Source organism: Phocoena phocoena, chromosome 11 (genome assembly GCF_963924675.1).
Source record: "Phocoena phocoena chromosome 11, mPhoPho1.1, whole genome shotgun sequence".
NCBI lineage: Eukaryota > Metazoa > Chordata > Mammalia > Artiodactyla > Phocoenidae > Phocoena > Phocoena phocoena.
In genome coordinates, this window is record NC_089229.1 from 72,482,244 (window position 1) to 72,508,885 (window position 26,642).

General features: G+C 36.2%; 1 protein-coding gene across 1 annotated transcript in view; it reads left to right on the forward strand.

Annotated features, from left to right (window-relative positions):
• Nucleotides 1-26,642, forward strand: part of SLC2A13 (solute carrier family 2 member 13) — a 426,062-nt gene that overhangs the window by 342,003 nt on the left and 57,417 nt on the right. The window lies entirely within an intron of this gene.

Here is a 26,642-nt window from a genome sequence, read left to right on the forward strand (position 1 = left end):
GCACATAAAAGAAATATTAGTATAGAACAGATATGAACTAATATTCATATTCATGGGCACAAAAACATGTAAGTATTATTTGACATGGCTTTAACCTCTTTTATGTTTTAAATTCTCATAAAAAGAATAGTATCCTCTCATTCTGTCTCCTAATACTGATGAAGGCAATGAAATCTGTAATAAAGTGCTTGTATCTCCTAGGAGCCATGAAGTATAATATATCATTATTAATCATTATGCTATTGTCATTAATCATTTTATTAGGGAATTACTCCAAAGAAGTAGAAATAAATTATATGGTAGTTGAGTGAAAATCCAGACCACATTTTAAATACACTGATTAAAAAGAAATATGTAAAAGAAATGCAATTATTACTTAAAATGAAAACATGAAAGAGCTTCTTTTAAAACACCCAGCACATACTTTTCATCAGTCAAGCTTTATTAGGAAGTTAATTGATTAAATATTTTTAGATGTAATAGTTTACAGCTTTAATCCTTATGATTTTTTTCAATAGAAAAAACCTGAAAGTTACCAGTCAAGAATTATGAACATTATGAAATCTGTGTATGTAGTTTCCTGTATTTCATAGAATTAATTTACAAACTTAAGAGAAATGTCTACTGATGGTAAGGGGACGCTAAAATTAGATGTTTCTCTCTTCCTCAGTAGAAGGTCTAGAGGTCAGAGGTCTCAAAATAAGAGTCTTGTTCTTTTTGCAAATAACAAATTGTACAACTTTTTAATAGAAATGTGTATTACTTCTTTTATTTCAACTTATTCTTAGATTTTATTTATTTTTTTGTACCATTATTCCTTGGTTACACGCACTACTAGAGAAGAGTGAAAACAGATAATACCCAAGTAGGAAAAATACAAAGAACTAAACAAAATATACAAAGAACTTTCATGTTTGTGGACTATTCTTAGAATAACCTCAAATTCTTTACTGCCCATCCCCCCCGAAAAAAAAAACAGGTTTTCTCACTCTTCTCTGTGCTGAGCAACAACCCTCCTCCTAGCTTGGCCACTGTGGTGGCTTGCCTCAATCTGTTCTAGAAAGAAAGCAAAAAATGCAGGATATGTTAACCATGAAAAATTCCTACAACAGATTTTCCATTTGTAGGTAAAATAGCATTCACTATATTTTTGTTTATTAGTTGGTTGACAGGTTTTATGCAGTTACCTAGGATGGAATTTTCAGGGTAAAATCTACCATTACCTTGGATTCATATTTGAGATATACTATTTCTAGATGTTTTAGGGTCAACTATTGAGGCAATTCATAGACAGAAACTGAGATCTCTAATCGTAGCTGTTTCCTGAGAAGACACCAGGTAAAATGATAATACCATTCATGATGGGGATAGTATGCTGATTTTGATGTACTCTGAATTATCTCAACATAATGAAAACCATTTGTCCATATAATCAACTATAATTAGTTGGAAACAAAACTTTAAGTCAATCAGCATGCTTTTCTATATCTATGTAGTTATATTTCAATCAAAAGTTTTTTTTAATCATTTAGTTCTCAAAAGAGATATAAAAATGACCAAGCACATGAAAAACTGTTCAGCATCACTAATCATTAGGGAAATGCAAGTGAAAACTATAATGAGATATTACCTCAGACCCCTTAGGATAAAAAACAACAACAAAAACAAAACAACAATTGTTGTGAAGCATGTGGAAAAATTAGAAACTGTATGCACTGTGGATAGGAATGTAAAATGGTGCAACCAGTCTGGAAAACAGTATTTTAAGACAGAATTATATATCATTTAACAATTCCATTTCTGGGTATATGTCCAAAAGAATTGAAAGCAAGGTCTTAAAGTTATATTTGAATACCCATGTTCATAGCAGCATTATTCACAATAGCTAAAAGATGGAAGCAACTCGAGTGTTATTTGACGGATGAATGGATAAACAAACTCTATATACAAACAATGATATATTATTCATATTTAAAGGAAAGAAATTCTGGCTACTACAACATGAATGAACCTTGAAGACATGATGATAAGTGAAATGAACAAATACCGTATGACTCCACTAATATGAGGTACCTAGAGTAGTCAGGTTTATAGAGACAGGAAGAAGAATGGTGGTTGCCATAGGCAGGGGCAAGAAGGAAATAGGGAGTTTGTTTAATGGGTATAGAGTTTCAGTTTTGGAAATGGAATGAGTTTTGGAGGTTGCTTGCACACTAAGGTGAATATGCTTTAACATTACTGAACTGTACAATAAAAAATGATTAAAATTTAAAATGGTTAATTAAAATGGTAAATTTTATGTAATGCGTACTTTACAATTAAAACTGTTAAGAAGGAAAATCCATGTTAAAATCATTTAACATACCTCTAGAAAATACAGTATACTTAGCTGATAGAAAACCTCCTCCTGTCCATCATCCTTGGTACCTCCTACATGCATCCCACACACAGGCAAATACAGGTTTAATTCACAGCTGAACTTGAGAGAAATGCCCATGTGCCACCAATGAGAATGAGAGCAGTGAGCCCATGGGAATATCAGAACAGAAGCCAGCCTAAAGGGTGAGAGGCTAGTGTTTTAGGTGCTGAGAAGACAAAGGTGCAGGTCTTGACTCTGGAGCTATGATGGGCTACCTAGGCTCTGAGACAGAGACAAGAAAAACTGTTGACCTGGGCTAGGCAAGCTGCTAAATTCTCTGTGGCCCACTTGGGACCTTGAATAGAAATAGCGTCACACATGAGAAAGCAAAACCAGGAGCATTTACTGTGGGGAAATATGGCTTATAATTTCACACTGCCTTTGTGAAGGGGGAACCATAGGAGAAGCGTGAAGAGTGAAAAAGTGGGTCCCAAACTGGAGACATCTGTAGAGCTAACTCAGAAAGAAACATGCAATTGTCAGAATCCAGGACACATGAGACTTCCATGGAAAGCAAATATGAGATAGTCAAAAATTTTAAACTACATCAATTTATGAAGAAAAGAAAGCCACCAAGTGTGACAGATGGAAGAATGAATACCTAAAGAAACTTGTATTACCAAAAAAAAAAACTTTTAAGAGACTTTAATATGTTTAAAAGAAAAAAAGGAAATAGTATAATTTTTTCGATTATACTGAAAGCTGCACACTTATGATTTGTGCAGTATATGGGTATGTATGTGTGTGTGTGTATATATATACATATATAACAAATGTTATACTTAAGTAAATTTTGTAAAAAAAAAAACTTGGAAAGCTAAACTTCTAGATAAATAACATAGAATGTGGTATGGGAACTTTGGGGGAAAAAAAAAACCCTCTGTATTCTTTGGTTTGTTTTCAGAAGGAAATGGAGATTATAATTAGTTTGCAACTTGTTAAATATAGGTGTTAAAAATATAAGTATAATCTCTTAAAGATATATACTAGTACAGAGAGAAAAAAGAGAATGAGTCAAACTAATAAAGACAGGAAAAGGGGAAGATTACAGGAAAAAAACATGGTTAAGAGAAACCACCACCAAAAAAAAAAAAAACCAGCAAAATTAGTTACATGTAAATGTACCTGTTATTAAAGTGAAAATAACTCAATTAAACATACCTATTAAAGACAAAGTTCCTCACACTAGATTTTTTTAATGCAGTTATGTGCAGTTTACAAGAGACAGTCATTGAAAGATTGGAAATAAAGGAGTGGAAAAAATTAGATAAGTGCTCAATCAAGAAGACAAAAAATAGCAGAGGTTAGAGAATTTGGAAAACTTAATAACAAGCTTGCTGTAAGAGTTAAATAATGAACCTAACACATAGAGAACTTCATTCTTTTCAAACATATTATAGAAATAAAGGAGTGGAAAAAATTAGATAAATGCTCAATCAAGAAGACAAAAAATAGCAGAGGTTAGAGAATTTGGAAAACTTAATAGCAAGCTTGATGTAAGAGTTAAATAATGAACCTAACACATAGAGAACTTCATTCTTTTCAAGCAAACATAAAACACTTATGAAGATTTACCATATTCAAGCACAAAGAATAAATTTATATAAATGTAAATTCCAATAAATTCTAAGTAAATCCAGATAATCGGTATTGTGCAAAATGTCTTTTCAGTGATAACACTGCAAAGCAATAGAAAGATATTTATCACATCGTTTACTTTAGTCTGTAAACTTAAAAAAAAAACTTCACATTAATTAATGAGTTAAGAAGGAATCATAATGGAAACCAGGACACTGAAATTAGTAACGGACAAGATCCACAAGAAGTGAGAGCTAGAATACAGAGTTAGTCTGTAGAGTAAGCAGAGGATGGAAATTAAAAGACAAGAGGAAAAAATAATGCAAAGCAAAGAAATACTAGAGAAGATCCAAAAACAAAAGTTGGTTCTTAGAGAAAACAAATTTAATGGAGAAAACTCTGGCAATACTGGTTAAGAAGAGAGAGAAGGCACAGACAGTATTTAGAATGAGAAAAAAGGGCATATAAAAATAGTAAAGATTTTAAAATTCATAAGAGAATATTATGAATAATGCTGTCCAGTGCATTTGGAAACAGATAAAATAGTTTCCTAGAAAAAACATAACTTTCCAGAACCAGCTTGATACCTCTGTGAAGTGTGACTTTTATTCCCATTGTACAGATGAAGACAGTGAGGCTTAGAGGGTCTGAATTACTTTCTCAAAGTCAAAAAGCCAGTAAGTCCATTGCTTTTAGGGAAGCAACAATTGGGTAGAAGAAAGATGCACATTTTTGAGTTGGCTTCAAATTTGAGCTTTTATCATTTCCCTTATCATTGGCACTGGGACAGTCTGGGCCTCTCTGAGCCCCAGTCTTCATCTGTAAAACAGGAACAATATAATTGCTGTGTTGAACAATATCGTTTTTTATTTGTTTTTATTGAAGTATAGTTGATTTACAATATTGTGTTCGTTTAAGATGTATAGCACAGTGATTCAGTTATTTTTTTCAGGTAATATTCCATTATAGGTTATTCAAGATATTGAATATAATTCCCTGTGCTATACAGTAAATCCTTGTTGCTTGTCTATTTTATGTATAGTAGTTTGTGTCTGTTAATCCCATACTCCTAATATACAATATAACATACAATATTCCATTGTGTGTATGTATATATATATGCGTGTGTATGTGTGTATATATATGTCTATACACACACACACACACACACACACACACACACACACACACACCACATCTTCTCTATCCATTCATCTGTCAGTGGACATTTAGGTTGCTTCTGTGTCTTAGCTATTATGAATAGTGCTGCTATGAACACTGGGGTACATATATCTTTTCAAATTAGAGTTTTCATTTTTTCTGGATATGTACCCAGGAGTGGGATTGCTTGATCACGTGGTAGCTCTATTTTTAGTTTTTTAAGAAACCCCCATACTGTTTTCCAAAGTGGCTGCACCAATTTATATTCCCACCAACATTTGAGGGTTCCCTTTTATCCACAGCTTTTATGAACTTTAAATGAGTATTTCTGAAGACACTCATAAAAATGTAATGTTCTGCACACATAAGTAGTAAATATCCTGTAACAATATTTATTATTCTTACATTTGTCAATAACACATTTTCTAGACTAGAATAAGCACTTCCTAACAGATAAGTGCATTAGAATACTTTCTATTTATTTATCTGTGTCTATTTATGCACCTCCATCTCTCCTGGCTTTCTATATACACAAAAACAAAAATAATCTATTCTGGTACTTCAAATATTCTGACTCTTTAAAAGTATTGTTAATTAGGGATACTTTCTTAATGTGCTGATTCAGTATTTGCTTCCTATAATACAACATTTTCACTCTGTAATTAGGCACACCAAAATAGCCAGATAGATCCTTATTTGGCAATTCATTGTTCTAACTTGCACTGAATGTCTGGTTTATTGTATTCATTCAGCAGATATTTTTCTCAAATCTGCACTCTGATACAACACCCAGCCTGTCTTCCCAGCTACCCACACAGAAGTCTAGTCAATCGAAACCCCCTGCTATCACCCTAATATCCATTATGATTTCTGATCGCTTTGCCTTTCCTCATGCTGTGCTTTCTGCCTAGGATTTACCCTCCTTCTCCCTCTTTTGAATCTCTGACTCTGACTTCTAAGCATTATTTTTTGCCCAGATTAGGTATCACTTTTTCCTTGCAATCTCTCTGATTAGCCCCAGAGAACAATGCTTATTATATCCCCTGTTGTCCCCTCTAGCACTTACCTGTATAACTTATGATAATTATACTGTCTTATGTGATAGTGATTTGAGTTTGGATGTATCTTCTCTTTTAGATTATAAATTCCAATGTCTGTATCCTGCAGTATTTTAAATTCCTCAGTGCCTTACCATTCAGTCAATAATCATTAAATAACAAAAATGGAAAAGTCTGCCATCACGAGAAAATATATAAGGGTTTGAAAGTAACAAAGTTACAAATGAGAGGATATGATGTTCCCATTATTTCATTTTAGTGATATCTTCTACATTCATTCTAAAGGAAAAATGAGAATGATGTGATTTTTAATAAATAATGTTAAATGTTTACCTGGTACTCATTAAAACACTAAGAAAGTTTAAAAAATAAAAATTAACCATGTACTCCAAATATGCATACTGCATATTGCTTGTAGTCATACTACATGAAAAATACTTTTTAATAATTATTGGAAGAAGTATTCAGCAAATTTCCTCCAAACATTCATTGGTATGCTAGGGAAGCAATATATCTATGGTGACAGTATAAGATCAGGTGTATTACAGAAGTAGGCCAAATAGCAAAAAGGGGATTTTCCTTTTATCACCTGTTCTTTTTTAATTTTTAAAGACATATATCGGTTTTGCATTTAGAAAAAGGAATTTATTTTATCATTAACAAACTATATCAGTATCTTAATTATTTATGTACAAGATTGATATTTTTGTTAGTTATTCATATTAGGGATTTAAAATCCTCAAGCTGTGCTACTAAACTAATAACAGTATAGTTCAAAATTAATTTTTGCTAGCATATATTTTATCTATAGAGAGAAGTAACAGAGAATATAACAGGATACTTTTAATCAATTTTGCTTTTTTAAATTTTTATTTTTTTGAGGTAGAGTTGATTTGTAATCTTTCAGGTGTAGAGAAAAGTGATTCAATTGTACATATATATATTCTTTTTCAGATTCTTTTCTATTATAGGTTATTACAAGATACTGAATATAGTTCCCTGTGCTATATAGTAGGTCCTTATTGTTTATCTATTTTATATATAGTAGTCTGTATCTGTTAATCCCAAGTTCCCCTTTGGTAGCCATAAATTTGTTTTCTACATCTGTGAGTCTCTTTCTGTTTCATAAATAAGTTCATTTGTATCACTTCTTTAGATTCCACATAAAAGTGATATGATATTTGTCTTTCTGTGTCTGACATACTTCACTTACTATGATAATCTCTAGGTCCATCCATGAAGCTGCAAATGGCATTATTTCACTCTTTTTTATGGCTGAGTAGTATTCTGTTGCGTATATATACCACATCTTCTTTATCCATTCATCTGTCAATGGATATTTAGTTTGCTTCCTTGTCTTGGCTATTGTAAATAGTGCTGCTGTGAACACTGGGGTGCATTTATCTTTTCAATTTAGAGTTATCTTTGGATATACTCCCAGGAGTGGGATTGCTGGATCATATGACAACTCTATTTTTAGTTTTTTAAGGAACCTCCATACTGTTCTCCATAATGGTTGCACCGGTTTACATTCCCACTAACAATGTAGGAGGGTTCCCTTTTCTCCACACCCTCTCAGAGCATTTATTGTTTGTAGACTTTTTAATGATGGCCATTCTGACTGGTGTGAGGTGATATCTCATTCTGGTTTGATTTGCATTTCTCTAATAGTTAGCAATGTTGAGCATCTTTTCATGTGCCTGTTGTCCATCTGTATGTCTTCTATGTAGAAATGTCTGTTTAGGTCTACTTCCTATTTTTTGATTGGGTTGTTTGTTTTTTGATATTGAGCTGCATGAGCTGTTTGTATATTTTGGAAATTAATCCCATGTCAATCACATGGTTTGCAAATATTTTCTCCCATTCCATAGATTATCTTTTCGTTTTATTTATAGTTCCCTTTACTGTGCAAAAGCTTTTAAATTTAATTACGTCCCATTTGTTTATTTTTGGTTTTGTTTCCATTACTCTAGGAGACAGAGCCAAAAAAATATTGCTGCAATTTATGTCAAAGAGTGTCCTGCCTATGTTTTCCTCTGGGAGTTTTATAGTATCCTGTCTTACATTTAGGTCCTTAATCTATTTTGAGTTTATTTTTGTATATGGTGTTAGAGAATGTTTTAATTTCATTCTTATACATGTAGCAGTCCAGTTTTCCAAGCACCACTTATTGAAGAGACTGCATTTTCTCTAATGCATATTTTTGCCTCCTTTATTGTAGATTAATTGATCATAAGCATGTGGGTGTATTTCTGGGCTTTCTATCCTGTTCCATTGATCTATGTGTCTGTTTCTGTGCCAGTACCATACTGTTTTGATGACTGTAGCTTTGTAGTATAGTCCAAAGTCAGGGGGTGTGATTCCTCTAGCTCCATTCTTCTTTCTCAAGATTGTTTTGGCTATTCGGTGTCTTTTGTGTTTCCATAAAAATTTTTAAATTTTTTGTTCCTGTTCTCTGAAAAATGCCATTGGTAATTTAATAGGGATTACGCTGAACCTGTAGATTGCCTTGGGTAGTATGGTCATTTTAACAATGTTGATTTGTCCAATCCAAGAACGCGGTGTATCTTTCCACCTGTTTATGTGGTCTATAGTATCTTTCATCAGCATTTTATAGTTTTAAGAGTACAGGTCTTTTGCCTCCTTAGGGAGGTTTATTCCTAGCTTTTTGTCTTTCTGATGTGATGGTAAATGAGATTGTTTCCATAGTTTCTCTTTCTGATATTTCATTGTTAGTGTATAGAAATGAAGCAGATTTCTGTATATTAATTTTGTATCCTGAATCTTTACCTAATTCATTGATGAGCTCTGGTAGTTTTCTGCTGGTGCCTTTAGAATTTTCTATGTATGGTATCATGTCATCTGCAAATAGTGACAGTTTTACATCTTCCTTTTCAATTTGGAGTCCTTTTCTTCTCTGATTGCTGTGGCTGAGAGTTCCAAAACTATGTTGAATAAAAGTGATGAGAGTGGACATCCTTGTCTTTTTCCTGATCTTACAGGAGATGCTTTCAGCTCTTCACCATTGACTATGATGTTATCTGTGGGTTTGTCATATATCGCTTTTATTATGTTGAGGTATGTTCCCTCTATGCCCACTTTCTGGCGAGTTTTTACCATAAATGGATGTTGAATTTTATCAAAAGCTTTTTCTGCATCTATTTGAGATGATTGTATGGTTTTTATTCATCGTTTTGTTAATGTGGTGTATCACATTGATTGACTTGTGAATATTGAAAAATCCTTGCATCCCTGGGATAAATCCCACTTGATCATGGTGTATGATCCTTTTAATGTATTGTTGCATTTGGTTTGTTAGTATTTTGTTGAGAATTTTTGCATCTATGTTCATCAGTGATATTGGCCTGTAATTTTCTTTTTTATGTGATACCTTTGTCTGGTTTTCATATCAAGGTGATGGTAGCCTCACAATTTTGCTTTTTATTTTTTTATTTTTTGTAACTATTTTTTTTATTCTTTATACAATTTTTTAACATCTTTATTGGATTATAATTGCTTTACAATGGTGTGTTAGTTTCTGCGTTATAACAAAGTGAATCAGTTATACATATACATATGTTCCCATATCTCTTCCCTCGTGCGTCTCCCTCCCTCCCACCCTCCCTATACCACCCCTCTAGGTGGTCACAAAACACCGAGCTGATCTCCCTGTGCTGTGTGGCTGCTTCACACTAGCTGTTTTACGTTTGGTAGGGTATATATGTCCATGCCAATCTCTCATTTTATCACAGTTTACCCTTCCCCCTCCCCATTTCCTCAAGTCCATGCTCTAGTAGGTCTCTGTCTTTATTCCGTCTTACCCCTAGGTACTTAATGACTTTTTTTTTTCTTAGATTCCATATATATGTGTTAGCATACGGTACTTTTTCGCTTTCTGACTTACTTCACTCTTCACTCTGGGTCCATCCACCTCACTACAAATAACTCAATTTCGTTTCTTTTTATGACTGAGTAGTATTCTATTGTATATATGTGCCACATCTTCTTTATTCATTCATCTGTTCAAGGACACTTAGGTTGCTTCCATGTCCTGGCTATTTTAAATAGAGCTTCAATGAATATTTTGGTACATGACTCTTTTTGAATTATGGTTTTCTCAGAGTATATGCCCAATAGTGGGATTGCTGGGTCTTATGGTAGTTCTATTTGTAGTTTTTTAAGGAACTTTCATTCTGTTCTCCATAGTGGCTGTATCAATTTACATTCCCACCAACAGTGCAAGAGTGTTCCCTTTTCTCCACACCCTCTCCAGCATTTATTGTTTCTAGATTTTTTGATGCTGGCCATTCTGACTGGTGTGAGATGATATCTCATTGTAGTTTTGATTTGCATTTCTCTAATGATTGATGACATTAAGCATTCTTTCATGTGTTTGTTGGCAATCTATATATCCTCTTTGGAGAAACGTCTATTTAGGTCTTCTGCCCATTTTTGGATTGGGTTCTTTGTTTTTCTGTTACTGAGCTGCATGAGCTGTTTTGTAAATTTTGGAGATTAATCCTTTGTCAATTGCTTCATTGCAAATATTTTCTCCCATTCTGAGCGTTGTCTTTTGGTCTTGTTTATGGTTTCCTCTGCTGTGCAAAAGCTTTTAAGTTTCATTAGGTCCCATTTGTTTATTTTTGTTTTTATTCCATTTCTCTAGGAGGTGGGTCAAAAAGGATCTTGCTGTGATTTATGTCATAGAATGTTCTGCCTATGTTTTCCTCTAAGATTTTGATAGTGTCTGGCCTTACATTTAGGTCTTTAATCCATTTTGAGTTTATTTTTGTGTATGGTGTTAGGGAGTGTTCTAATCTCATACTTTTACATGTACCTGTCCAGTTTTCCCAGCACCACTTATTGAAGAGGCTGTCTTTTCTCCACTGTATATTCTTGGCTCCTTTATCAAAGATAAGGTGACCATATGTCCTTGGGTTTACTTCTGGGCTTTCTATCCTGTTCCATTGATCTATATTTCTGTTTTTGTGCCAGTATCATACTGTCTTGATTACTGTAGCTTTGTAGTATAGTCTGAAGTCAGGGAACCTGATTCCTCCAGCTCTGTTTTTCATTCTCAAGATTGCTTTGGCTATTCGGGGTCTTTTGTGTTTCCATTCAAATTGTGTAATTTTTTGTTCTAGTTCTGTGAAAAATGCCAGTGGTAGTTTGATAGGGATTGCATTAAATCTGTAGATGGCTTTGGGTAGTAGAGTCATTTTCACAGTGTTGATTCTTCCAATCCAGGAACATGGTATATCTCTCCATGTATTTATATCATCATTAATTTCTTTCATCAGTGTCTTATAATTTTCTGCATACAGGTCTTTTGTCTCCTTAGGTAGGTTTATTCCTAGGTATTTTATTCTTTTTTGTTGCAATGGTAAATGGAAGTGATTTCTTGATTTCACTTTCAGATTATTCATCATTAGTCTATAGGAATGCCAGAGATTTCTGTGCACTAATTTTGTATCCTTCTACTTTACCAAATTCATTGATTAGCTCTAGTAGTTTTCTGGTAGCATCTGTAGGATTCTCTATGTATAGTATCATGTCATCTGCAAACAGTGACAGCTTTACTTCTTCTTTTGAATTTGGATTCTTTTTATTTCCTTTTCTTCTCTGATTGCTTTGGCTAAAACATCCAAAACTGTGTTGAATAAGAGTGGTGAGAGTGGGCAACCTTGTCTTGTTCCTGATATTAGTGTGAATGCTTTCAGTTTTTCACCATTGAGGACGATGTTGGCTGTGGGTTTGTCATATATGGCCTTTATTATGTTGAGGAAAGTTCCCTCTATGGCTACCTTCCGGAGGGCTTTTATCATAAATGGATGTTGAATTTTGTCTAAAGCTTTTTCTGCATCTATTGAGATGCTCATATGGTTTTTCTCCTTCAATTTGTTAATATGGTGTATCACATTGATTGATTTGTGTATATTGAAGAATCCTTGCATTCTTGGAATAAACCCCACCTGGTCATGGTGTATGATCCTTTTAATGTGCTGTTGGATTCTGTTTGCTAGTATTTTGTTGAGGATTTTTGCATCTATGTTCATCAGTGATATTGGCCTGTAGTTTTCGTTGTTTTTGACATCCGTGTCTGGTTTTGGTATCAGGGTGATGGTGGACTCGTAGAATGAGTTTGGGAGTGTTCCTCCCTCTGCTATATTTTGGAAGAGTTTGAGAAGGATAGGTGTTAGCTCTTCTCTAAATGTTTGATAGAATTCGCCTGTGAAGCCATCTGGTCCTGGGCTTTTGTTTGTTGGAAGATTTTTAATCACAGTTTCAATTTCAGTGCTTGTGATTGGTCTGTTCATATTTTCTATTTCTTCCTGAATTGATTCAGTCTCGGCATGTTGTGCATTTCTAGAAATGTGTCCATTTCTTCCAGGTTGTCCATTTTATTGGCATAGAGTTGCTTGTAGTAATCTCTCATGATATTTTGTATTTCTGCAGTGTCAGTTGTTACTTCTCCTTTTTCATTCTAGTTCTGTTGATTTGAGTCTTCTCCCTTTTTTTCTTGATGAGTCTGGCTAATGATTTATCACTTTTGTTTATCTTCTCAAAGAATCAGCTTTTAGTTTTATTGATCTTTGCTATCATTTCCTTCATTTCTTTTTCATTTATTTCTGATCTGATCTTTATGATTTCTTTCCTTCTGCTAACTTTGGGATTTTTTTGTTCTTCTTTCTCTAATTGCTTTAGGTGCAAGGTTAGTTTGTTTTTTCGAGATGTTTCCTGCTTCTTAAGGTAGGATTGTATTGCTATAAACTTCCCTCTTAGAACTGCTTTTGCTGCATCCCATAGGTTTTGGGTCGTCATGTCTCCATTGTCATTTCTAGGTATTTTTTGATTTCCTCTTTGATTTCTTTAGTGATCACTTCGTTATTAAGTAGTGTATTGTTTAGCCTCCATGTGTTTGTATTTTTTACAGATCTTTTCCTGTAATTGATATCTAGTCTCATAGCATTGTGGTCGGAAAAGATACTTGATACAATTTCAATTTTCTTAAATTTACCAAGGCTTGAGTTGTGACCCAAGATATGACCTATCCTGGAGAATGTTCCATGAGCACTTGAGAAAAATGTGTATTCTGTTGTTTTTGGATGGAATGTCCTATAAATATCAATTAAGTCCATTTGTTTAATGTATCATTTAAAGCTTGTGTTTCCTTATTTATTTTCATTTTGGATGATCTGTCCATTGGTGAAAGTGGGGTGTTAAAGTCCCCTACTGTGATTTTGTTACTGTCGATTTCCCCTTTTATGGCTGTTAGTATTTGCCTTATGTATTCAGGTGCTCCTATGTTGGGTGCATAAATATTTACAATTGTTATATCTTCTTCTTGGATCGATCCCTTGATCATTATGTAGTGTCCTTCTTTGTCTCTTGTAATAGTCTTTATCTTTTTTTTTTTTTTTTTTTTTTTTTGCGGTACGCGGGCCTCTCACTGTTGTGGCCTCTCCCATTGCGGAACACAGCCTCTGGACGTGCAAGCTCAGCAGCCATGGCTCATGGGCCCAGCCACTCCGCGGCATATGGGATCTTCCCCAACCGGGGCACGAACCCATGTCCCCCTGCATCGGCAGGTGGACTGTCAACCACTGCGCCACTAGAGAAGCCCTAGTCTTTATTTTAAAGTCTATTTTGACTGATATGAGAATTGCTACTCCAGCTTCCTTTTGATTTCCATTTGCATGGAATATCTTTTTCCATCCCCTCACTTTCAGTCTGTATGTGCCCCTAGGTCTGAAGTGGGTCTCTTGTAGACAGCATATATATGGGTCTTGTTTTTGTATCCATTCAGCCAGTCTGTGTCTTTTGGTGGGGGCATTTAATCCATTTACATTTAAGGTAATTATCTATATGTATGTTCCTATTCCCATTTTCTTAATTGTTTTGGGTTTGTTTTTGTAGGTCTTTTCCTTCTCTTGTGTTTCTTGCCTAGAGAAGGTCCTTTAGCATTTGTTGTAAAGCTGGTTTGGTGGTGCTGAACTCTCTCAGCTTTTGCTTGTCTGTAAAGGTTTTAATTTCTCCATCAAATTTGAATGAGATCCTTGCTGTGTAATCTTGGTTGTAGGTTTTTCTCCCTCTTCACTCTAAATATGTCCTGCCACTCCCTTCTGGCTTGCAGATTTTCTGCTGAAAGGTCAGCTATTAACCTTATGGGGATTCCCTTGTATGTTATTTGTTGTTTTTCCCTTGCTGCTTTTAATATGTTTTCTTTGTATTTAGTTTTTGATAGTTTGATTAATATGTGTCTTGGCATGTTTCTCCTTGGATTTATCCTGTATGGGACTCTCTGTGCTTCCTGGATGATTAACTATTTCCTTTCCCATATTAGGGAAGATTTCAAGTATAATCTCTTCACATATTTTGTCAGTCTCTTTCTTTTTCTCTTCTTCTTCTGGGACCCCTATAATTCTAATATTGGTGTATTTAATGTTGTCCCAGAGGTCTCTGAGACTGTCCTCAGTTCTTTTCATTCTTTTTTTTTTTATTCTGCTCTGCAGTAGTTATTTCCCCTATTTTATCTTCCAGGTCACTTCTCCATTTTTCTGCCTCAGTTATTCTTCTATTGATCCCTTCTAGAGTGTTTTTTATTTCACTTATTGTGTTGTTCATCATTGCTTGTTTCCTCTTTAGTTCTTCTGTGTCCTTGTTAAATGTTTCTTGCATTTTGTCTCTTCTATTTCCAAGATTTTGGATCATCATTACTATCATTATTCTGAATTCTTTTTCAGGTAGACTACCTATTTCCTCTTCATTTGTTAGGTCTGGTGGGGTTTTGCCTTGCTCCTTCATCTATGGTGTGTTTTTCTGTCTTTTCATTTTGCTTATCTTACTGTGTTTGGGGTCTCCTTTTTGCACGCTGCAGGTTCGTAGTTCCCGTTGTTTTTGGTGTCTGCCCCCAGTGGCTGAGGTTCGTTCAGTGGGTTGTGTAGGCTTCCTGGTGGAGGGGACTAGTGCCTGTGTTCTGTTGGATGAGGCTGGATCTTGTCTTTATGGTGGGCAGGTCCACGTCTGGTGGTGTGTTTTGGGGTTTCTTGGCCTCATTCTGATTTTAGGCAGCCTCTCTGCTAATGGGTGGGGTTGTGTTCCTGTCTTGCTAGTTTGGCATAGGATGTCCAGCACTGTAGCTTGCTGGTCGTTGAGTGAAGCTGGGTGTTGGTGTTGAGATGGAGGTCTCTGGGGGATTTTTGCTGTTTGATATTACATGGACCTGGGAGGTCTATTGTGGACCAGTGTCCTGAAGTTTGCTCTCCCACCTCAGAGCCACAGCACTGACTCCTGGCTGGAGCACCAAGAGCCTTTCATCCACACAGCTCAGAATAAAAGGGAGAAAAAGTAGAAAGAAAGAGGGAAAAATAAAATAAAGTAAGATAAAATAAAGTTGTTAAAATAAAAAATAATTATTAAGGAAAACATTTTTTTAAGTAAAAGAAAAAAACGGATGGACAGAACCCTAGGACAAATGGTGAAAGCAAAGCTTTACAGACAAAATCTCACACAGAAGCATACACATACACACTCACAAAAAGAGGAAAAGGGGAAGAAATAATCTGTCTTGCTCCCAAAGTCCACCTCCTCAATTTGGGATGATTCGTTGTCTATTTGGGTATTCCACAGGTGCAGGGTACATCAAGTTGATTGTGGAGGTTTAATCTTATGCTCCTGAGGCTGCTGGGAGAAATTTCCCTTTCTCTTCTTTGTTCGCACAGCTCCCGGGGTTCAGCTTTGGATTTGGCTCCACCTCTGTGTGTAGGTCGCCTGAGGGCATCTGTTCTTCGCTCAAACAGGACGGGGTTAAAGAGCAGCTGATTCGGGGGCTCTGGCTCACTCAGGCCCGGGGAAGGGAGGGTTATGGATGCGGGGCAAGAGGCGGCAGAGGCCAATGTGATGTTGCACAAGCCTGAGGCATGCCGTGTGTTCTCCCGGGGAAGTTGTCCCTGTATCACGGGACCCTGGCAGTGGCGGGGTGCACAGGTCCTGGAAGGGAGGTGTGGATAGTGACCTGTGCTGGCACACAGGCTTCTTGGTGGCTGCAGCAGCCTGAGCGTCTCATGCCCGTCTCTGGAGTCCGCGCTATTAGCTGCGGCTCGCACCCGTCTCTGGGGCTCCTTGAAGCAGTGCTCTTAATCCCCTCTCCTGGCGCACCAGGAAACAAAGAGGCAAGAAAAAGCCTCTTGCCTCTTCGGCAGCTCCAGACTTTTTCCCGGACTCCCTCCCAGCTAGCTGTGGCGCACTAGCCCCCTTCAGGCTGTGTTCACTCCCTGCGATCTGACCGAAGCCCGAGCCTCACCTCCCAGCCCCGCCCGCCCCGGCGGGTGAGCAGACGAGCCTCTCGTGCTGGTGAGTGCTGGTCAGCGCTGATCCTCTGTGCGGGAATCTCTCCGCTTTGCCCTCCGCACCCCTGTGGCTGCACTCTCCTCCGCAGCTCGGAAGCTTCCCCCCTCCGCCACCCGCAGTCTCCGCCCGCGAAGGGGCTTCTTAGTGTATGGAAACCTTTCCTCCTTCACAGCTCCCTCCCACTGGTGCAGGTCCCGTCCCTATTCTTTTGTCTCTGTTTTTTCTTTCTTCTTTTGCCCTACCTAGGTACGTGTGGAGTTTCTTGCCTTTTGGGAGGTCTGAGGTCTTCTGCCATCGTTCAGTGGGTGTTCTATAGGAGCAGTTCCATGTGTAGATGTATTTCCGATATATCTGTGGGGAGGAAGGTGATCTCCACGTCTTACTCTTCCACCATCTTCCTCCTACCCTCCATTTTGCTTTTTAAATTACACTTTTCTTCATGCTTTTGCTTGAATAGAAGTCATTATGTTAGATTAATCCCTTTAAGATCTGTAGCTGTATAGTATATATTTGTAAGTTTTATCTATCCATAAATAATTTCATAGATCACAAGCCTCTTTTTTCAAGTCCAGAAACTACGACTCTCTTGGATTTAGTGATTATCTATATTGCAGGTTCTGATGCTGTTTATGTTGCAAAGTGTACAAATCAGAAAAGAGCAAAACATTTCTGAATAATTTATCTCCCTCCTCCATGTTAGTTTGTCCAATTTCTTCGTTGACATTTAATTATAGTAAATAAACACATTTTAACAGTTTTACCTAAGTAGTAATGTTCATAATGTTTTGACTACCCTTCATCTTAGGCCAAAACCTTAAATTTGTAGTCACTTCCTTTTCCATTTTTAAAATTATTCTTCAGTTTATACTTCATCTGAAAAGTAGTCTGTGAGTTATTTCTCACTAAAGAAGACTGCAAGACTGTCTGTATGAGAATAAGGGCCGAGGCGTGAATTGCATGTGCTTGGTAAATATAACAGAAGCGAGTCTTGGTTCATCAAATAATGGTGCAATTAAGCAACAGAAGGTGTGGTACCGTAGAGATGAGGTTGGGGAGGTTGGGATTTGTCAAAAAGGGAGCATAGGGAGCAGTGGGAACAAGAGGAAGGAAAATGCATGGCTGGAGCTGACACTGGAAATGTGAGTTTGGATCAGAGTTTCAGAGAGCCTTATTTAGGAGTTCTATTTTGACTTTTGTAGATGTATTTTCATAGGTGTGGAAATCATACTGGTAATGATTTTAGGTGAATGACTTTATGTTATACCTGGATGTGGATATGAATTATATCATATAGAGAGATACAGTTCTCTTCCAAATATTCTAAATATATTAAGAAGAAAATCAGTTGGCAAAATTTTAACACTTGGTAGGAAATATTATCTAACTAGAAATTAATAACATTTTGTTTTCATTCCATTTTATTTTAATTATCTTCTGTTCTTGATAAGTGTGTTTGATTGTATTATTGTTCAAACTACCTGCTGCACTCGCTAGGAAAGGATTAGATTTCCCTGGCCCATTCAGTCTTATCCACATGCCTTGCTCTGGCCAAGGAAATGAAAGTGGAACCAATCTGTGTCATTTCTAAGCTGAAGCTTTAAGAGCAAGGATTGACCATATCCTCTTTTCCCTCTGCAGTAAAGTTGTCAATGTCCCAGTATAGAAGCTGTTCCATTAGCTTTGGTCACAGAGTAAAGAAAATGTGGACCAGAATCATGACTAACCTCAATGGACTAGTAGCGTGAGCAATAAATTAACCCAGTTTATGGCACTGGGATTTGGGGCTCTTTTGTTACCTCTGCATAACCTATTCTCTTCTGACTGATAAAGCAAGATGAACTGCATTCCACTGTGCAAGTGGCACGAAATTTACTTACGCTATAAAAGGAAGCTCATTTAAAAAAAACTATTAAACAAATAATAATACAGGAAAAAGAAAGATATGGTGGTTACCAAATGCCTTAACTTTGAAGAATCTTGCTATATGTGGTAGGAGCTGTTAGGTTTTTAAGTAGGGGCTAACGTGAATGGCTTTGGGTTTAGAAGGTAAAATTCTGATAGAAAAAGAGGGAAGAATTTTTAAAAGCACGGGTAGAAGGTAAGGCAAGGCATTTGGAAATTTATTAATATAAGGGATATATAGAGTGATGGTATCTGCAGTTTAAAATGTTGTTATATGTTTTAATAAAGACATTTAAAGGTAAGACTATACACATTGCTAAGATACAGAAAGAAGGATAGCATTAAAAATCCAAATACTCTCAGGAAGTTTCTTGCTAGATAGCAGGTGTGAACTAAAATCCAGTTATTCAAATTAAAGAACTGCTGCCTCAGTACACATAATTTAGCACTCAAGTCCTTCCTACTCTCATGGTTTCAGTGCTAGCTTCAGAAAAAAGTAAGCAAAATTGGTTTTCCATTAGTTATTATCTGGGTTTACAACTTCTACAGTTTGTACAGTAACAACTGCATGTTTTATCACTTGGAATTTGCATAGACATTCATGAACCAGAACCAATCAGAATTCTTACTGTTTCAAAATAATACCAAACTGGCAACCTGGAAACTGAGAACATAATACTCTATCCCTGTGATTTCTGGGAAGAATTCATTATAACACTGTTCATTGTATCGTCACTTGTCATCTAATATGATAAGTGCTCCCCATGTCATTTAAGAATTTAGTTTTAAAGTAAATAGTTCCAAAGTATTAACCAACTTTATTTTCATTTCAGAGGCACATGTGCCCTGGAACTCTCTTAAAAAAAATTTTTTTTCCTTTATGTTGTTATTTATTTATTTGATATATGAGTATGGGGAAAAGGTTGGAAATAGACCTGTTATGCAGGTACAGACTCATATATGTTAATATTTTTACGTTTAATTATTGGTAGGTTGGCTTTTTGTAACAGAATTTAAATTCTATTCATGTTTAAATTCTATCCATTTGTAACTGGAAATACAAAGAGGTTTTTTTCTTTCTGAAGTCATTTGTTAACATTGAAATTTGATATTGTGCTATGTGGTATTAAAAATGTATTTATTTCAACTATTAGAAATGCAAGAAGGGATATGAGTGATAGCTAGGGCCACTCTACTTCCTGGTTTGCCCAGAATAGTCATGGTATGCTTGTGACTCTAATCATAATTATTAACAGCTCCCTTTCATTCTCAAAAGTGTCTTGGTTTGGGCTTCCCTGGTGGTGCAGTGGTTGAGAGTCCTCCTGCCGATGCAGGGGACACGGGTTCGTGCCCCAGTCTGGGAGGATCCCACATGCCGCGGAGCGGCTGGGCCCGTGAGCCATGGCCGCTGAGCCTGCGCGTCCGGAGCCTGTGCTCCGCAACGGGAGAGGCCACAGCAGTGAGAGGCCTGCGTACTGCAAAAAAAAAAAGGGTCCTGGTTTGGGCTAAAATTATATGGTTACCTTAGTGTTAGTGTCTTCACCCTTGTGTTACAAGTGAGGAAATCAAGCCACAGAGCAGGGCTGTGACTTAGACAAAGTTATGGACTTAGGAAGGGACCAGAATTAAAACCCAGAAATATCTAGGAGTCTTTTTGTTTAGTGCCAGGACTCACCGGTAACAAGGCAATGGCAATGACTGCAATGGCCAGGATTTGGACACCAGCAGTATACATGAGATATAAAGTCTGTGGGAGCAAGGCTCTCCCCATCCCAGAGGAACTTTACAGGGTCAGGAGATGAAGGCTGAGAGATTTAGGGGATCTTCGTGTACCTAAGCCTGGCCTAGTTCTCTGTGCACTTGTGGCTTCTTGTCCACCACTCCTACTGATGTGGGAAAGATTATGAGAGAAATAAATTAGTTTTAGACATGTTAAATTTGAAACAACATTTCAGCATTTAACTGGGGATGTAGAATAGGAAACCAGACTGGAGATATCAGTTTGGGAGTTAGCAATGAAAGGGTGGTATCTGAAGCTTAGGGCACTCATGAGAAGAGCTGGAAAGAGTTCTGCAGTAAAGAACAGGGGTCAAAAGGAAGGTGAAGGGTGAGGAGATGAAAAAGGCCTTAGGACACTGAATAACCAGCTCCAATAATGAGAGGAAGACAAAAATAATGTCTACAACAATAATGATGATAAACTGCAGTTACTACCATTACTGGAAACTTTTTACATTCCAGCAACTCTACCAAGTACTTTATATACATTAGCTTAGTCCTCATTACTATCCTCTGAGGTAGGGAAAAAAATAAGGCCAGAGATATTAGGAAACTTGACTGAAGTCACAAAATAAGCAGCAGAGCAGAAATTCAGACTCAGCTCTGCCTCTAAAGAGCTCTGTGATCTTTCTACAGTGTTCTGCATATTGGATCTTATCTTCCCTCTTTTCTGCCTTGTCCTTTGTATGTGATGTATGTGATGATTTATAAGGCTTATAAATATTTTTCTTCTGTGAAAACAAAAAAAATGTATTTACTGATAAAAAGACACAGACATTACCTCAAGACTTATAATTTAGGGCAGATAGAAACATTTATGCAAGCAAGTTTTAAAGTAATTGTAAATAAATGAATGTTTCTTTTTACAAATACGTAAAAAAAAGAAAAGTATTTACCATGTATACTACTTAAGGTCAAGGCCATTTGGGAGAGAAGGTGTGTGAAAATGTGTTGTAGAATGTGCAAATATGGAATGAGTTTTAAAAACCAAACCTGGCTTTTAGGAATTTCAAATAATGGAAGGCGTGAGGAATAAATGTTTATGGCAAGGTATGAGGCAGAGTATTTCAGATAAAAAGTATGGACTGTAGGGCTTCCCTGGTGGTTCAGTGGTTGGGAGTCCGCCTGCCAATGCAGGGGACACGGGTTCGTGCCCCAGTCCGGGAGGATCCCACATGCCGCGGAGCGGCTGAGCCTGTGAGCCATGGCTGCTGAGCCTGCGCGGCTGGAGCCTGTGCTCCGCAACAGGAGGGGCCACAGCAGTGAGAGGCCAGCGTACCACAAAAAAAAAAAAAAGTATGGACTGTAAATATTTATAAAATTATGTGTTCCCACCTTAAGTATATTTTAAAATAATGTTGAATACCCCCTATCATGGTAACTTACTTGAACTTTCTATGACATAACTGAGGAAAATGTCTCTAAACTGTAAACCCATTAATAAATCATTAATTAATTTTATGAGCTTTTAAGCCTCATGAAGATATAGCATATATTATTCTTTATTATTATTTTTTCTAGCTTTATTGAGATATGATTGACAAATAAAAGTTGTTTATATTTAGGTTGTACAATATGATTTTCTTAAGGTGTATATAACATGGTGATTTAACATACATATACATCGTGAAATGTCTACCATCATCAAGTTAGTTATCACACCCAGCACTTCACATAGTGACCTTTTGTGTGTTTGTGTGTGGTGAGAACATTTAAGATTTACTCTCTCAGCAAATTTCAAATATAAAATTCTGTATTGTTAACTGTAATCACCATGGTGTACATTAGGTCCCCAGAACTTACTCATCTTATAACTGGAAGTTTGTGCCTTTTGACCAACGTCTCCCTATTTCCTGCATCCTGCAGACCCTGACAACCACCATTCTACTCTCTGGTTCTATGAGCTTGGTTTTTTAGATTCCACATATAAGTGAGATCATAGAGTATTTGTCTTTCTGTGTCTGATTTATTTCACTTAGCATAGTGCTCTCCTGACTCATCCATTTTGTCACAAATAACAGGATATTCCTCTTTTTATGGTTGAATAATATTCCATTTTGTGTGTGTGTGTGTGTGTGTGTGTGTGTGTGTACACACACATACATAAAATCATGTTTTCTTTGTCCATACATCCATGGACAGACACTTGGGTCGTTTCAATATCTTGGCTCTTGTGACTAACACTGCAGTGAACGTTCTTAATTATTCTTGATGAAAATTTCATTGAAAGCTTAAAAATGAGACTGATGTGTGATGCATGGAAACCCATTTATTAAAATATTAGAGCTATCCAAACTTTTGAAGCATCAGGGATGGGAAACTATTGTTCAGATAACTGTACTGATTTTGTTTCTTGTGGGTGCTTGCTGGTTGGCTGAAAACTGATTAGTAGTGGAAAATCATCTTACTTGTTTTAGTATTGAGCTTTTAGGAAGTAGTTGATTATGCAGACCTATTGTTACTTTTAATTATTTGGCTTAGGAAACAGGAGATCAGAATTCTGCTCAAGAGAATCTAGGGATAAAGGAAAGGGCAGAACATAGTTAACATTTTATATTTCAATAACATCTGAAACTCTTTTCTACATCTGTGCATTCAGACTGTAGTTGTCATGTGGGGGAAAACATGTATGAAACTTATTATCTACATATATTCTGCCTATTTATTCAACAAACATTAACTAATAACTTTGCCTATAACCTAAAATAGGATTGCAAAGTTTAGTATTCTTAAAAATTGGGAGAGATCAAGTAGGACAGTTAGACAGTCTTGAAAAATAATTTCAAAGGTGATTACGAAGCACAGAAATGTCCTTGCCTTCGGCAATGTCACAGAAGCCACTTTTAGTAACATCAGAGTTCAACAAAGATGTATTATTGCCCAGAACATCCTCTTCCCTGTTAACAAAGCTATTATTCTAAGTTCTTCATTGATTTGTAAGATATGTGATATCTTGGGAGCAGTGAACATTTAGCAAATAATTCTTGATATAGTGTTACAACTTTGCTCCTTTAAATAGAAATTAAGAAGGAAATAGTTTATATCTTTTACAATTAAACTAGGAAACATATTTAGTACTGCTGCTTATTTAAGCCTGAGAATTTCTATGTGATTATTTCTGTCTGCGCTGAGCCATGAAGGAGGCAAGCTCTGAGAATTCACCTAGGGGAGAAAATTCTTCCTCTACCCATCCTAGGTTCTCAGCTAGGCTCTGTAACAAGGCAGACTAACCAGAGAAAACAAACAGAAGTTTATTAACATCTATATCTCATATATACATGTTAATGTGAGAAGCCTAGGAATGAGTAACTCAAAGAGGTGGCTCAGAATTCAGGCTTATGTAGCATTTTCAACAAAGAGCAATAAATTTTAGAGAAGTGACAAGGCAAAAGCAAAGGACCTTGAGTCCCTAGAGGTGGCAAATTGTAGGAAGGCAAATATATGGGAAAGGAATGGGAGATCAAGGCTAGTTGGTAAAGTCTGTTACATAGATTCCTCTGGTGCCATCTCCAGGCTGATAAGAGTCTAAAGTTGTTCCTGTGATGTTTAGAGAGGGAAGGAGGGACATCTTTCTAAATTTATGTCCTGCTTTTAGGCACATAGAAGGGCAGAGAGCTTTCCTGCTTTACTGCTTTTTAATTACCTTTAGATCAAAATAATTCTTATATGGAAAAGGCTATTTTGGCATGACTTATTCTGGTTTCGTTTATTTGGCATAACTATGAAGGGGGATCACACTCCTAGGTATGTCAGTTGGGTCATAGGAGTGGCTCAAGAAAGCTCAGCAGCAGAGTATAATGCAGGAAGTAAATTAGGAGTATGGGGAGAGGATAAAGAGCTGGAAGTTGTTATCATAAAGATATTCAAATTGGAATGGTAAAGTAGAGAAGAATCTGGAGATAAAAAGGGCAAACGTAGACAAGTTCCAGGAGGGCAGCTCAGGAAACAAACTGTGGACATAGTCTTCTCTGTAGTGAGTCTTTTCTTATTTGCAGATCTCTCTTGCCTGGGCAAGAAACTGCCTTTGAAGTAAGCAGAATTGCTCTAGATGTTGACAAAGTCCTCATAAGATTGACAGCTTTGAATTTTTCTTACAGATTTAGTATTTAGTAGCTGTATATTGAATACATTGGGCATAGATATTTCTTAAGTATATATTTAACATATACAAAAAGCTAAAGATGAAATAGTATGTATAGCGTTAATTTTATTATATCTACTGTGTACAAATAGCGTTTTTTTGAATGTAGATGAAGGGTACTATATCTTTGTTTCATTAAACCCCTCAGCAATCATCAGTTTCTTTTCTCAACTGGTTTCTATAAATTTTCATGTCCTGTAGTGCAACCATTTCATTTCAGGGAAGGTATTGTTTTCTGTTTTAGATAAGGAGGTGATAGAATATAAATTATTGTGAGCCTAAATTTGTGGAGCATGTAATCCACAATTGGAAGCTGGCAGAGCCCATCCTAAATTGAAATAAGAATGGAACTGATCACCCCGTGAATTTACTTGTGATTTGTAGCAGCAGTGTAACCTTGACTGATGACCTCCTCCATCCCACCCAACATGTACACACCACTCCTGAAATGAGTGACATAAAACTGGTTGTGAATTAATCTGAGTCTTTGGAAGACACTTTCTAGCCCTTATGAATTTGTTTTCAGTACTCCTGAGTGAGATGTTCAAAGAAGTTAGTGTTTTCCCAATACCATTCATTCTTCTTTTATCTTCCAACTCAAAAAATTGAATGAGATATTCTGTGTGTGCTGTTTTGAAAAGAGAAGAAGAAAGTCACTTACTACCTACATATTCTTTTCCCCCTTTCAAGGCGTTTGTGGCTGTTGTCATTCTAAAATTGGAAATGACCCAAACCACACTGGAATAATAATATACTTGCCCAAGATAAGAGAAATGATCGGGCACACCTAGTGTATTGGATATAAAACAAGTTCAAAGCATCTGATCATCTATGCCTCTTTTTATTAAAGTCTTTCAAACTCTTAAAAATAATAATATTCAGAATTATTCTGAATTCAATAAAGCATTGCTTATCACAAACATCCCTAAGAGCTAAGTAGAAGAAAAGCCAATGGATAGAAGTTCTGGCAGCATAGTCCAAGGAGACACATGAGAGGGCAGGTTTGTTTGTATTTGTTTGGTTTTTAATCTAGTGTTTTTAAAATTTATATGAATTCTCCTTTATATTCTAAAGTATAGCCACGTTCAGTTTAGTATTATAATTGTTATATACTTATCCATTAATTTTTCTAGACAACCCCAACCTACCACCTCTCATCTCATCCTTCATCCCATCAGTAACAAAAGGAAGATTTTTGTTCTTTGGGAATGTGTTTTTATTCTGTAGCACATGTGCTAATTTGAGAAGCATGACAATAAAGCATAGACCCAACCCGGAAACAAACAATCAGTTCACTAAAGTTTTAAGAGGAAGAGACAAATTCAAGTGAAACTATTTTAAACTTCAGTATCACTCTAGGACACACTATATGCCTCATGGATTTAAATGTTATAGTTAGAATTTTGTGAACACTGTAGGATCTACAGTATAGCTAACTGATTAATTCTTGAACATCTAATTGAATTTCTTGAACAAAAAATATTGCTCTGAACAAAAGGGAAAATATTTCAGAAACCTCTGGATTTATAATATCACCCACTGATTCTGAAGTGTAAACATTAAAAGATTATTTTATTTCTCCGGTTTTTTGGCTACATTTATTTTATACATAAAATATATAAAAAGTTTGGCCTTACAGAAAACTCTCAAAAATCTCTTAGAGAGTGGTGGCCTGTGATATAATTTATCAACTATCGTAAAATAGTAGTTAATTATTTTTCTCAGACTGGAAATATAAGAAGTTATTTCATTACAGCTAGCATATATTAAGATACTTTTCAGCTATTACTCCAAAACACCCTATTCTCAGCCCCTTAAGTACAGCTGCTCTCTAGTACTTTATCAATAATCTATAATTATTTCCTTATGTTGCATTATGGCAATTTATATACCTGTTTTCCTCTGTCCTCAAACTGGAAACTTCTCAAGGGCAAAGTTAGACAGTGTTGTTCTATCTGCCAGGCATTATGCCTGGCACATAGAAATCTCTCAGTATGTGTGAAAATTGTTGAAAGAATAGTAAAAAGAAAATGAGAGTGCTCCAGCCACCAGTCCTCTAGGTATTTTGACAAAGAATCTGTCAATTTTATTCTTGTGAATGATTTTGTATAATATAGATGAGGCCAGACTTTTTTGAGAAACTTGTAGTAGAAATGGCAGTAGTTAACAAATAAAGGCCAGACCATTATCATATCCACCACAGCTCACAGGATTCTAAGCCTTATTCTATTTCCTCTTTTTCTATTTCTGACTC